This window comes from Marmota flaviventris, chromosome 19 (assembly GCF_047511675.1).
Source record: "Marmota flaviventris isolate mMarFla1 chromosome 19, mMarFla1.hap1, whole genome shotgun sequence".
Classification (NCBI taxonomy): domain Eukaryota; kingdom Metazoa; phylum Chordata; class Mammalia; order Rodentia; family Sciuridae; genus Marmota; species Marmota flaviventris.
Genome location: NC_092516.1, coordinates 10,106,189 through 10,121,631, shown reverse-complemented (window position 1 = coordinate 10,121,631; position 15,443 = coordinate 10,106,189).

Genomic DNA, 15,443 nt, shown 5'->3' with positions numbered 1-15,443 from the left:
GCGCATCAATTTGTAGAGAAGAGTAGGAATACTCTGTTGAGAACAATTTCAAGACCACACACTAGTTCAAAGGGAAAATAGCTGTGATCAATTAGTAATGTCTGCTACAGGCACAGGAAGAATAAATGGGGGTGTGCATGCCATGGATATGCTACCCATACACATGGGGGGAATAACTAAACAAGTAGAATGAATTAAACTAAATATTTTCATAGGATTATTATTAGTTCAAATTTGCCTGGGACAGTCCCAGTTGATACCTGTTGCAGATCAATTAACTCTGTAAATTATGCACAGTACTCCCCTTTATTTTTTAGTGTCCCAATTTGGGTAATAAATTTTATATAGCCACTGAGAGAGCACTCTTGCATACTTGTCATTAATTAATTTGTTTATTCAAGAAATCCCTACTTCCGGGCACTGATCACCCATTATTAGCTACAATGTTTCTTCCTTTGGGCCAGGGTTTCCTCAATACTCCACTCAAAAGGTCTCAATATAATATGTCCTTTGCTTCTTTCAGGATGTGCACAACTCACACTTGCTGTCTAAATACTTGGAACTGTTTTGGAACCTAGGCATGAGATCACACTCCTTGGCCACTCCTACATCTCTCCTTGTTCTTCCTTCTTCCTCTGAACAATGGAGAGCATTTATAACAGCTCCTGCAATGAAGAAAAGAAATCTCCCTTCCCTTCTGAATGGGATGTCTTGGTATATTCTGCCACATGAGGTACACTGTCTGTGTCAGTAAGTGTTCTTCAAAAGCCCAGGTGAGAAAAGACAGGGGAACATCTATGGCTCAGATTGTTTCCACAGTAGCCTTTGGGCACTTTAACATCTTGGATTGCATTTGGTTTTTCCAGCTGGGTTCCCAACAGTGGAGCTTGGGTCTTCTAACATGAACACCATTTCAGCCCATGTTCCTGGCTGGATTTGCTTGAATGACACACCAGTCAATTTTCTTGAATCAGCCAGGCTCTGGGATAAGCCAGGGTTTCTCAGTCTCATCAGTACTGACCTTTTGACTGGATGGTTCTGCGCTGTGGGGCTGTCCTGTTCACTGCTGGACATTCAGCAGCATCCCTGGGCTCTACTGGCTCCTTCCTCTCCCCTCAGTAGTCACAACAACAAAAAGTCTCCAGACATGACCAAACGTCCCCTGGGGAGGTGGGGAGTGCAGTTGCTACAGGTTCAGATCAATTACCAAATAGACATTCTGGATATCTGGACAGGCCACTCTGTCTTGCACCAAGTCCAACGGGGGATATATTAATAAGCAATTGTGGTGTAATATTCTAACTGCCCCGGGAAGGGGGTGGCAAAAGTGTTATGGGAGCCAAAGAAAGAGGCTGAGTTTCCACCTGGCTGGTCACGTCAAGCGGTGCAGAGGATGCGTCTTCAGGGCTTTGGTGGGAAAAGCATTCCAAGCAGAGGGTACAGCAGACGCAGAGGTGCTGAAATAGGAGGGTAAGTGGGAGTCCAGAGGGGATGGAGCCATAGGTGCCCTGGGGAGAGTGTCAGGGAATCGGTGATAAGATGGACAGCCAGCCTGCAGCCCATGGTTCTTGCTAAGATATGAAGGAGGATTCATTAGTGGGGTGTTAGAGAACCACAGAAAGCTAACAAGTGGGGGTACGGACTCCCACCAGCAAGAGAAACAACTCTCCAAAAAGATGTGCCCCCCCCTTAGTTTTCCAACTTGTCCATCTCTGGACTGCCCCACAGAGGAAGTTTCCCCCATCTCCAGCCTCCTGGACAGTGCCATCCTGCCACCGGAGAACATTTCGCTCAGAAAGAATCAATTAAACAGGGAGATGCCTTTGGAGGCTGCCTCTCAGTCTCGTTCTCCCTTCGGTTGCTTTGCACAGCTTGCCTTCTGTTCCCAGGAAGAGGGGCTACAAATGACCTGCTTCGGGACCAAGGAACAATTTAATAGAGTGGAGATTCATTAACAGAGTGCTGATGGCAACTGAAGTCTCCGGAATAGAGAAACAGCCTGGAGGGTTTCAATCCTCTACCAGTTTTCTGACCTCAATTTACAAGGCAGAATTAAGTTCTAGAAACCCCAGAACAGAACAAAATAATGGAACTATTGGCTTTTAATCACTGGTAGAACTACGGGGAGTTGGTAGACCTCCAACCTTATCATTGAATTCTCTTTCAAAGGGAAGTTTCCTTATCAAGAACATACAGCCTGATGTGGATGCCATTTCCTTGCAGTTCAAAACTTTCAAATATATGTATATATTTTTAAGCACAAGATATGCACCATGTCAGTGCCCGGTATTGGGGGTAGAATAATAAGCAAGACAGGTGTAGCCCTTGTTTTCAGGGAATTAAGAAAATAGCAAGATTCAGAAAAATAAAGAAACTATAAAGAAAATTGTGGGGGATTACTCAAAACATAAGCCAACTCCTTTTTATTTAGCTGAAGAAAATGAATCTCAATGAATCTCAATTTTAAACACAATTCTTGCTGGGCATATTGGTACCCGCCTGTAATCACAGCAACTGGGGGGCTAAGGTAGGAGGATTGTGAGTTTGAAGCCAGCCTCAGCAACTTAACAAACTCTGTCTCAAAATAATATATATATATATATATATATAAAGGGGTTGGGATGTAGCTTCAGTGGTAGAGTACCCCTGGGTTCAGTCCCCCGTACTGCCAAAAAATATTAAACACCATTTTGAGTTTTTATTTTTCTCTGTGATCATGAACAGACAATTTCATATCTGCCTTTGGCAACTGCTAAAATAGCCTTAAATCCATCAAGAGCTATGGGTTAATGACCCAGGCTTATTATTGCTTTCTTACACATCTAGGAAGTCAGGGCTCCAGAGAAGAAGGGAAACCTTTTAGTTTTGCTATGGCTGCATGGAGTTGGGTTTCTTAGGACATTTTGGAAGAAGTGCAGTGATTGTGTTAAGGCAGAAGTTAGGAGGGTGGGCGCTGAAGCCAGAGGTCACAGCCCCAAATCGTCATTGTGCCTCTTGCTAGCTGTGTCACCTCTGTCAGCTTTTTAACTTGCCCACATCTCAGTTTGTCACATGGGATGACAGTAGCCAGTCCTTAGGGTCGTGGGAATTGAATGAGGTGACACATCTAAAGGCTTAGCAACGTGTCTGATGCATATCACAGATTTTTTAAAACATAACTTTTCAGGTCAAGAAGGTGCTATGTTGCCAGAGAAGTGGAGATAATTGCATTAGTCTCTGAGCAGCGGCAGCTGGGATCAAAGGAGAGATGATTGACATGCAGCTTTGCCAGAGTCCTGATAGTATGGGCTTGGACGATTGGCTTCCCTCTTCCAAGCCCCAGGTTCCTCTGTGCAGAATAGTTAGTCATGACCATCTTCTAAAGCAGTAATGAGAATATGAAAAATATGTTTGTGGAACCTCTAGCACCACGACAAGCAGGGACCGTGGTCCTGGACGGGTCACCACCACCTTCCTTGGGCTCAACTGCTTTTGCTGTGTGGCATGCTTTTACCATTTTGATCTGCCTTAGTGGCATTGCCTAGAAGCAGAGCTTGCAATAGCGATTCTTTTTTTTTTCTTTAATATTTTTAGTGGTAGATGGACGCAATATCTTTTATTTATTTATTTATTTTTATGTGATGCTGAGGACCAAACCCAGGGCTCCCTATGTGCTAGGCAAGTGCTCCACCACTGAGCTACAGCCCCAGCCCACATAGAGATTCTTGTGCTAATGGTTTCTTGAGCAGGCACTCTCTGGACACAGCTGTAATGGAGTAAGAGAAGCAGGAGAGGTCAGGAGGGATGGAAAGAAATGGTTCCAGCTGAAGTCTAGTCTAGACCTGACCCCATGGCAAGCTCTGGACCATGAATTGTTGGGCAGAGTTTGTCCTCCCCAGGGGGGAAGGTACTTTCCCCCACATCAGTCAGTCTTCAGTTGCTGACCACTTCTAGGAGAAGCACGTAAGGCACCAGGCCCATCTAGGGGAGACGTCTCCATCAAGAGCAAGGAATCTTCCAGAGAGGAAGATTCTACAGTCCAGCAACAATGCTGGGAGATGGGCACCAAGCCTTGGACGGAGGCTCTGGGCCGGGCACCAGCAGCGTCTAATGCACATGGATTCACCTCCAGGAGCTCTTTCCCCTGCTGTCAGGCAGCCCCCAATTCTCAGGGTAGGATTGGGACCTGGGACCTGGCCAAAGAGGGAGTCAGATTTGCCTGATTGTAATCATTGGCTCAGGGGTGATGGTGGGACCTGGTGAGGGTCGAGGAAACAAAAGGAGGCTTTTGCTAGGAGCATTGGGAGAGAGCCGAAGGTGTTTTCTGCAGTTATGGGTTATAAGCTGGAGCAGCCAAGAGCCTGGAAATGAAGCCAGCCCAGCGGATGGCAGAGTCAGGAAGCAGAAACAACTGGGTCCCCAGAGGATCCCCTGAATCCAGGCATGCCTGAAGACTCCTCTACTATTGCACTTTCAATTTACATGAGCCCATCCGCCCCCCCCCGCCCCCCCCCCCCCCCCCCCGCGTTTTGCTTAGTTCCTGGAGCTGAGAGTTCTGATTCCAACGGATATTATTGCTTTAATAGACCCAGGCACACTAGACACAATAAAAGCAGTCAATCAATTTGCAGGATTGTTGTTGTTATGTAAGTAAAGTTTCCTTTTGACTGAGTGAGCAGAAGCTTCCAAGCCAAGGCAGATTTCCAAACTGGGTTTTGGTTGTCTTGGACAGAGAAGAACATTAGGAGGCTCTGAGGGCACCAGTGGTCTCCCAGCTCTGAGAAGGAGCCCTCCAGACAGCTTTCCTGGATACAGAGGGCCTGGTGCTGGCTAAGTGACTGTCCGACAAAGTGGCCATTGCAAGGCTGGCAGCCCAAAGCAGAGCAGAGGAGGGGACTCAATGACTTCAGAAGGAGAGGAAGACCCGGGTGGAGTGTGGCAGGTGCTGGCAATGTGTGGCTATGGACAGACGGGTCCACCAGCAGAAGACCCCTTTCGTGCACAGGAGTATGAAAAGGTAAAATCTGTTAGAGGGCAAGATGCATGGACCTTATTTGTGGTTATTAGCATTTAAAAAAAGTTATCTTGTGCAATATGTCCTACATCCTATATCGCCCACTGGCCTCAAATCACAAGATAGGAAAGCCATATACAGGCCATCAGAAAAAGAGACACCTAATAAGACCTGGGTAAGAAAAAATAAAGGGGTTTTAGAGGAACATATTCCATTCCAACTTAAACCTCCTTTCGTGAGGCTGAACTACTTTTCTATGAATCCATTTTGAAAACTGTATAATGTTTTCCTGAGAATTTTTGCTGCTCAAGGGTGGGAAGGCTACTGGCATTTTGGGGCATGAGAAGTCGAAAGCCACAAGGGGTAGACTTCTGAGAAGGGCCAGCTGAGGCTGGTGGACTGACAGATAGGAGCCCTAGGTCAAATGAAAAACCAGGAAAAGGAGCTTGTGGGTGAATCAGTGTAGACAGAAAGAGAAGGAGCAAAGGTCTAGGCTCCAGTTAAGTGTGTCCTGCCTACCCAACAGAAAAGGGAGACTGACGGACTGGGCCCTTCACATGACGCCCTGACCAGGGCTGGTATGGCCAAGACGAATATTTTCCTCAAGCAGTACTTTTCAAAGTGCGGTTCGGGGACTGCCTGTGGGAGCAGGTCCTGAGAGGCTTGACCACAAATGCCGACTCTTGGGTTTTTGCCTACCATTGCTACATCAGCATCTCTGGGCATAGAATGGGGGCTGGACTTTGTGCAGCTTTATCGATTTATAATTTGCATATAATAACTTTGCATATTTGAAGTATATAATTTAGTAAATGCAAGGATTATTTTGCCCCTGTGAAGTCATCAACACAATGGTTATCATGAACATAGCCAACACTCGTTAACAGTTTCCTCATGCCCCTTGATTGATGCTGCCCTTACTCCACACCTTTCCCCTGTCCTGCCTCTGGACCACCATGGATCTGCTGCCATTTCCTAGAATTTTATGTAAATGATGCATACTCTCCATCTGGTTTCTTTCTTTTAGCATAGTTACAATTATCACATATTGAGATTCACATACATTGTCCTATGTAACAATAGTTGATAACATTTTGTTGCTGAATAGTAACCTGCTATAAAGGTATGCCACCATTTACTTGTCTACCTAATGACAGATTTTTGGGGTGTTTCTAATTTTTGACTATTAAAAATAAAGTTGATAAATGGATGGAACTGGGGAATATCATGCTAAGTAAAATAACGCAGACTCAGAAAGTCAAGAGCCAAATGTTTTGTCTTGCATGCAGAAGCTAGAGAGAAAAATGAATAAAAATGGGATTTCATGAAAATAGAAGGGAGACCAATAGCGGAAGAGTATTGAGAGGGAGGGACAAGAGGAGGGAGAGGAGAGGTACTGGGGAAAGAAACTGATCAAATTATATTATGTGCATGCAAGGGTATGTTGTAATGAGTCCCACTATTGTGTATAATTACAATGCACCAATAAAAATGTTAAAAATATAAAAATTTCAAATAAGCCAACAAATAAAGCAAAAAATAAACTGCTTGATCATGCTATAGCTTGAAGGTATCCTCCAAAACTTATGTTGAGATTTAATCACACTGTAACAGTGTGAAGAGGCAGGGCCTTTAAGAGGTCATGAGGGCTCTGCCTCCAAGGACAGACTCATGTTATTGAGGAAGAGTGCATGAGTTACTGCAGGATCAGATCTCTGATCAAAAGGATGATTTTGGCCTGATTTTTTTCACTGTTTCACACATGCTTATCTGCCCCTCCACCATGTCATGATGCAGCATCTTTGCAGATGCTGGCACCAGGTTCTTAGACTTCCCAACCTCCAGCACCATGAAACAAATAAACTTCTATTGTTTATAAGTTACCTAGTCTGTGCTATGCTGTTATAGCAGCAGAAAACAGACTAAGACAGACTATATGTGTACAAGTCTTGGTATGGACATATGCTTCCATTTCTCTTGATAAACATGTGAAAGTAGAATGCTTAAGTCTTTAAGAAATTGCCAGACTAAATTCCAAAGTGGTTGTAACTTAATACATTCTCACTGATTGTGTATGAGATTTCTAATTTCTCACTTCACAAAAACTTGGTGTGGCTTGTCTTTATAGTTTTAACCACTCTAGATGAGGGTACTGGTAGCTCAGTGAGGTTTATTTGTTATTTTCACAATGACTAACCATACTGAGCAACTTTTCATATGCTTATTTACCTTCTGTATATCTTCTTTGGTGAATTGTATGTTCAAATACCTATATTGGGTTGTTTGTCTTCTTATTGAGTAGTAGGAATTCTTTATATATTCTAGATACTAGTCCTTCCTTGTATAGATGTTTTGCAGATATTTTCTCATTTGGTGGTTTCCTTTTCATTTTCATTGACTTGCTTTGTCATCTTTGTCAAAAACAAATTGTCCATATATATGTATTTCTATTTTTGGGTTCTATTTTGTTCTCTTGATCTTCTTGGGAAATGGCTTATATCTGCTTAACTTAATAATTGAACCACATACATCAGAGAACCAAACAGATCTCATTCTAGAAAAGGCCTTCTTTCCCCATTATCCCACTTTTGCACAGATCTATTTTTTAAAATATATTTTGTTTTAGTTGTCAATGGACCTTTATTTTATTTATTGATATGTGGTACTGGAATTGAACCCAGTGCCTCACACATGCTAGGCAAGTGCTCTGCCACTGAGCCACAACCCCAGCCCATTGGCACCGATCTTAATCCCACAAAGGTAACAACTGACAAGGCATTCAGTCTTATCCTAATATATTAACATTAAGTAATAACGTTGGATTTTTATTTGAACTTATTAAAAAGTTAACTAGCATGTAAGCTCCACAAAGATAAGTATTTTTTTTCTGTTTTCTCTGCTATTTTTTGAAGCTAGAGTAGTGCCTGTCACATAGTAGAAACTTAGATAATTTTTTTGAATGATTAAATTTGATATGTAGAACCTGAGGGTTCTGCTAACCACTAACAGTCAAATGAGTTCAAGTTATTTTTTTCCTGGTAATATCTTATATTCAACATTGTTATAGCTTCTCAGGGTTTCTTTCCATTGTCTTAACCTTATGTATCTTATCATCCTTTCACTTTTATCCTACTTGAATATTTATCTTTTAAGTGATTTTGTATAGGATCCTTTAGCAATATATAAATAAATGTATAATATATGAAGAAACATAGAGTAATATATGAAGAAACTAACCTTTTTGAACTCCAAATTCTACTGCTTCTAAATGAGACAACCCAAAACTTTTTAAAATTTTTCATAATGCTCAGAGATATTAAAAACATCCATTTACACTACTTCTCTTGTTTATTCATTTCTTCTTTTATTTTGCCCGCCTGCCTCCCTCCCTCCCTCTCTTCCTTCCTTCCATCTTAACAGACCATGGATATCTCTCTAAACTGATGTGTCATCCCTGCTTGTACATTAGAATCACCTGGGCAGATTGTGAAGATCCCAATGATGGAGCCCATTCTGAACAGTGGAATCTCTTTGGGCACTGGCATCCTAAAAATGACCCTACTGTGTGTGCAGCTTGGGTTGAGACCCCTGCTCTAGTCCAACACATGCAGATGGAAACTGTCCCTTCTAATGCCTGTATAATATTTCATACTGAGGATATACCAAAGTTTATTCACCTGTTTCCTTATTTATATACATTCACGTTGTGTCTGATTTCTTACTTTCCTTTGTGCTTTGAAATTTCGTGCAGAAAATTTCATCGTCATACTGTTCATTTGGTGATCTCTCATTCTGAACGACTTGGTGCTCTTGGCCTTGCATCATGATCTACCTGGTGGTTCTATTACCACTCACATTTTCAACGGTTGCTTTGGCATTTGCCTGGTTTATCTTTGCCTGCTCATTTATTCATAAACATTTGTTGTCGCTTATTTTGGGCATAAACAGCACATAGCTGGAATTTAAAAAAAGACCTCATCTGAAAGTCTTTGTCTTATTTTAGAGGAGTATTAGCATCTTAAATAAAAATCTAAAGAAACACGAAGTCTTCAAATGAAAGGATCAATGAAAGGACATCTTGGTGGAGTTTCAGGACCAAGTCGGTTTGACAAGGTGGCAGAGTGACCACTCCCTCCCCGCTCTCCCAGCCTTCTCCAGTCCCTGTATATACAGCTGTCATATAAGGCTCTTCTTACTGCACATGCAAATTGCAAATGTAAACTGCTTCTTTCTTAATTTTATCACTTTTCCCCCCTCTTAATTTGCAGGAGGCTTAAATTATTAGCACTTGTCTAAACCATGCAACTTCTCCTGGTATCTTGGAGGAAGTGTCGCCAATAACTTCCAAATGATGTCACCCTTGAAAGCACAACTTGAAGGCATCCACTCCATCATAGGCATTGTTCAGAAAACGCCTCAAGAATTCAGAGTGACCCGCAGCCCTGACACATTCATAAAAGTGAGAATTGAAAAGTAAATCAGAAACTTCATTTCTGTGTCTGGGACTCTCAAAACTGTGTATTTCTTGGGTACTGGATGTGTCTCATCAAGAGGGGTGAAAGCAGGGAGGCAGAAGCAGTCTCCCATGGGGGCTGAAGGATCCAATTCCCTACAGGACCTTTATAAAAATCATATCCTCAGAGGGAAATTAAGCACTGGGAAAATATTGACTTCTTGTCTCATCTTTCAGGAACTCCTGATGGCAGCATTTATGAAACACTTGCTGAGCACCAGGAACAGTGGTAAGCATCTGTACAGACCATTTAATCATTGCCACAATTCTATGGATGAGGAAACTGAGGCTCGCACAAGTGACGTCACTTGCCCAGGGTCACTCAGCAAGTCAGATAAGGAACAGGAACTTGAGTCCAGGTCTGGGTAGAACCAGAGCTTATTAGGATTTACCCACTTTGATGATCTGACTCTCATGTTGTGAAGGACCCCTTGAATTCTGGCCTCCATCAACCTCACCTGTCTAATGAGGACCCCCAACTCCTTTCACCTGGGTTCAACCACCCCTCACGTCTCCTTACCCCTCTGCAGGATGCTGGACCACATATCTCCCCACCCAAACCCCTCTGCAGAGTGTGAGCTCTCTGAAGGCAGGGACTGCCCATCACGCCCCTCTGTGTCCCAAGCACCCAACACAGTGCCTGCCACAAAATGTGCACTCAAAAATGTATATGATGTTCTCCCTGTTTTCTTTCCCCTATTACAAAAAAATCAACCAAGCCCTTCTGATCTGTCATTTCGTTCCTCTTCAGACCAGGAGGAGAGGCTCATTGGTTTCTGACCCACTGTTGGTCTCCCCTGATGTTGCTGGCTGAAAACACTGGATTATCTCCACCACATTTGGGGCCATGGGCATGGTTGCATTTCCTGTCCATAAATTCAGGACAGCAGCAGAGTACATGTTTCTATGGAGCCAATCCTATCTGATTGCTCTGCTTTCAGAAACTCTAATCATATGCCAATGTCAAGTGGATGGGTGGCTTCCATCAGCACCATCTTGGGTGAAGTTCCTTTTCTCCTCCTCTCACTTCTCATATGGTAGCAAGAATAATAAATCACCACTGATTCTGCAAAGCCCTGGGAATATGACAGTGGTATGGGCAAAGGGGAATAGAACCGTTCAAAATTTACAGCAGGGCTTGAAATTCAATTCTGAAGGGCCAAGAAGGAAATTTCAGTGAGAGGGGTAGACCAGGCAGAGGCAAAATGGAGAACGTCTTTCAGGGAGAAAGCCTTTTCTCCCATCTGCTCTGGAGACCACATCTGATTGCTTCCCATCTATAGATAGCCCCAGGCAACCGCACACGTAGTGAGGTCCTGCATCTCTCCCTTCCTGAAGATGCAGCTGATGCAGAACGGCAGACACCAGTGCCCGTTCCTCACCATGCAGCCAGCTCGGGGCTGCTTTGGCCCAAGGCAAATGAACCAGGGGGTATTTGTGAAGCTCTCTCCAGAGAGGTTGCAAAACTCAGAAGAAATTTAGCAGTATCATCAAGCAATCACAGTGCACACTGGACTCTTTAAAATGCACTCCTTCTTCTCTTTGATCTTGTTCTAATGGATAATGCTCCTGGTATTTGCTGCGACCTAAATCCCTCACAAGATTGCTGGAGAGGAAAATTGCGCCACCAGAGAAGAGCAGCCCAGAATATCAAGTGGAAGGGGCCAGTGAGTCCCATTCCTGGAGGCCCCGCCCACCTGCTTGCATATTCATGGTGTCAAGTGCACTTGTCAATGGCAGCTGCTGACGGAAATGGGCTCCTTTTATTGTGGGGCATTTGGGGACTCTGGGGAGACTTTGTGAAGTTGGGTGGTGGTGCAATGTCCTCTTCAGGGGCTGCTCTGTCCCTCCCAGGGTGGTCTTTTGGAAAAACAAGGAGTCTGAATCCTTCATCTTTGAGGAGCCCGTGTGTGCCTGTGCTCCTTGGCTGGATTGGTGTGGCTGGGGGGAGTCCAGATATGGATTGGGAAAGGCAGAACTTTAACAATACCTGCTGCAGAACTGTTCTAGATGAGATTCTCCCCTTTTCAAGGAAATGGGCCTGTGGGTAGGCTGGAGATGGGGATGCATGGAAATTTGACTTGAAAGCGTGCTGGGGACTCCATGGTTACTGTCTGGAATGGCCTAGAGCATCGCTTCTCAAACTAACGTACAGGCAAAGCACAGAGGGTCTTGTCAATACAGGGATTGTTGTTAGTAGGTCTAAGGTGGGGACCCAGGGACCCAGCCTGCATCTCCTGCAAGTTCCCAGGTGGTGCCAATACTGAGGGTCTAAAAGGCCACTCATTAGTACAAGGATTTACAGCAATGGTCCCCACACTTAGTTGCATATTAGAATCAGCTGGAGAGTTTTAAAAACTCAGGATGCTCAGACCACACCCAGACTAGATAAAACAGAATCTTATTGGTGACACCCAGGAATCAGTATTTTTGTAAAGTCTCCCAGGTAATTTCTATGTGCACTCAAGTTTGAAAGTCAACTCTAGCTACTGCACATTATATCATCTGGGGAAACTGAAAAGGACCAATGCCTGGCTCCAGCCCTGCTGAATCTCTGGAGACCTGTGTGCTGCAGGGAGGGACCTGAAAATTTCTATGCTTTATAAACATCAGAGATGATTATCTGCATCCAGGTCTGGTAACTAGAGGTGAAGAGATGGAATCAACATCTGCGGTTTGTTCAGACCCTGCGATCTTCTGAATGTTTATTGTTGCTATCTTTAGGGAAGTTATTACCACTCTTTTGCCTTGGAACTGTGACTTCTACACCCCCATTCACATCCCCACCTCTTTAATCTTCCCTTCTAGATTGCAAAAGTAATGCCTGTTGATGTTTGGAAATCTGGAAATACAGAAAAGCGCACCAGATAAAATGTACCCAATAGTACCCCCCAATATAACTCCAGTTCCAACAGTTCTCGCTGAATATAACCACTGCTTCCTTTTTGGCCTATATTCTTTTAAGCTAGAGAGAATACTTTAGTAGGAAAAATAATTAACATGGTATCCACTCCCTTAACAAAAGTTGAGTTGTATAACCCATTCTTCTTGACTCTAGGTACAACACCATACAGTAGATCTCTAAAGCTTTCCGTCTTGTTTAGCTGAATCTTTATACCTGTCAGTAACTCTCCATTTCTCCCTTTCCCCAGCCTTGAAACCTTCCTTCAACCCACTGTTTTTATAAAATCAACTATTTTGCATATCACAAAAAAGTGGAATCATGCCATATTTTTTGTTCTGTGACTGGCTTATTTCACACAGCATAATGTCCTCAAAGCCAATCCATGTTGTCACATTCTGCAGAATTTTCTTCTTTCTCAAGGCCAACTAATATTCCACTCTATGTCTGTATTGTGGTTTCTTTATCCGGTCATCTGTTGATTTAGGTTGACTTCCTGTCCCACATAGTGCTATGATGAACATGGCAGAGATAATCTCGTCAATGTTTTGGATAAATATCCACATGTGGAATTGCTGGATCATAGAAGTCCATTTTTTTCTATTGTTATATTCTTGTAGTACTTTTTTGTTTGGAAATTTTAGAGTTATTTTATAGTCTGAGTTTCCATCTTTTCAATACATTAAAATCGTTTCTCTGTATCATATTTTCTTCTGTGTTTATTAATGATTACAAATCATCATGATTCATTTAATTATTTTCCTACTCTCGATAAATATTTAGATTGCTCCCAAGTTAAATATGATTTAAGAAAATGTGGATGTGGAATACAGGTTCAGAGGGCAGGAACATCTCTTTAGAAAAACAGACTTCATACTGTCATATGAGGGCTTTATAACTGTAACCCACTTTTAAACACCCAGTTCCTTGCATATAGTAGTCATCTAATTGTTGAATGAGTGAATGAATAAAATGAGTCATTGCATTTCCAATGTTTAACAAGGGCAACCAGCCCATAAGTCATTTAACAAGTGTTTGTAGAATGAATACATGAGTGATCTCTGAACAAAACATTAAAAATTCATGATCCATGGCTGGGATATGTCAGGAGACTGACTGACACTAGAATGCAGTTCACTTCCCCTACCCCTTCGAGCAGCCAAGCCCAATCACCTACAAATGCTTCCCAAAGTGAGGGCTAACATCATGCTTTGCTCTTGGTACGGTTTCAGGAAATTAATTGTTCCATTTCTTAAAGACCTTTTCTGTGCAATAATTAAAAAAAAAACCCTCCACCATAGCAATTATCTATAATTACTAATGAAAACAGGTGTCTTAAATGCCTTTTCAAATTGAGACATGAATGGTTCATTATCATAGCAGGCAACTACCAATATCCAATTTTCAATGGGATGTTGAGATCAAACACAATGTCGAGGACGGTGGGGGCACACAAAGGGAATGGGAGCTTCCTGGGCGCTGCTCATTAGAAGAGATTTGGCAGAGGAATAGAGGTTGACAGCATTAAAATAAGAAGCAGAGAGCTCCTTGGGGATAAGGAATACTGTGTGGCAGAGAGAAGTACGAGAGCATCAGCGAGTGGGGGTGAGAATCTCCAGTTCCAAAGCTCTTTTCATGGAGTGAAATCAGCTCAACCAAGCCACTGTCTCTGAGCGCAGGGTCTGTCTCTGTTGAGTAGGCACGAGGACACCTACACTTATTTAGCCACAGAACTCCTTTTACACATAGGACATAAGGTTGTTGTAGGGGAGATTATTGAAAGAACAGGTAGCCAGGGATTAGCCCAGGGATGGGCATGGGCCTAGAAGTCAAGGTGATGATTTCATTCTCCTATTTTGGCTTTAAACTTCTCTTGGGCTCTTAATTTCTGTGGACGTGGGATAATAAAGATGGACCTGGTGTAACAGGGTATGTAAGCACAGCAGAAATTAGAGACTGGTATATGTCTCCCTGTACTTCCTGTTGCAATGCATGCTGGGAATTATAATTTATGAGCAGGTGCATAAAAGAAGGAGAGGCCACAGGAAAGTGGGAAAGTGCCAGAACTTGCCTGGCCGGCTCAGGATAGTCTCCATGTATTTGGGAGATGGACATATTTGCTTTGGGGCATTGCAGTCCCTGTATCTTAGTTTTAGTTGGTAAGAATGAGGTGGAGTCAATATTTGTTCTAGTTTTGTTCTTTGGGGATATCCTGTTGTAGTCCAGAAGATGGGGAGTGTGGTACCCATCCTCCTAGTGATATAGCTAGTAGAATGCCTCTCCTGGACTTGGTGATTTCCACAAAATACAAGCCCCACAAGCTGATCTGGTGGAAGGTTTCCATGGTCTAATGCATTTGAGGAACATCACATACTCCCTTTCTCTCTTGGGGAATTTACTATGGAAATGGGAATATTCATGCAATGGAAGTCCTAGAGCAGAAAACCTGATTAACTGGGTTTATCCAGTCTCCAAATCCGTTTGGCCACAGAACAGCTTTTATATGCAAGAAGTAATAATACCACCACACGAGTGTTCTACAATGCATATTTAAGAAACGTTAGCTTATGTTTTCTTTTCTCTTTGGTTTGCTCGTCAAGCGTTGAGCTCTTGTGTAGCTGTGTAAGTACGAGAAACTGAGCCAGAGAGCAATTTTGGTTCTTCCCGTCCAACAGTGGTGGATGCATCCTTCCTCCTTCTTAGCAGGTGAGCCTATTTCCAGTCCCAGAACCCTCATCCTGCCTCCATTGTAAAGTGCCAAATAAGGCAGAAGACACCCAGGTGAACGCAAGATAAGAATATATATTTTTAGTCCCATACTTACACTTAATTTCATTTGCTAAATTGTTCAACCCTACCATTAGGGTGGATGGGCACCCTAAGACTGGCCAGTCATGGGAACCAATTCCTCTGGTTCCTACTGCCTGTGTTAGTCAGATTTTTGTCACTATGACCAAAATACCTGACACACAACTAAAAGGAGGAGTGATTTATTTGGGGGTCATGGTTTCAGAGATTTCAGTCTACAGTTGGCT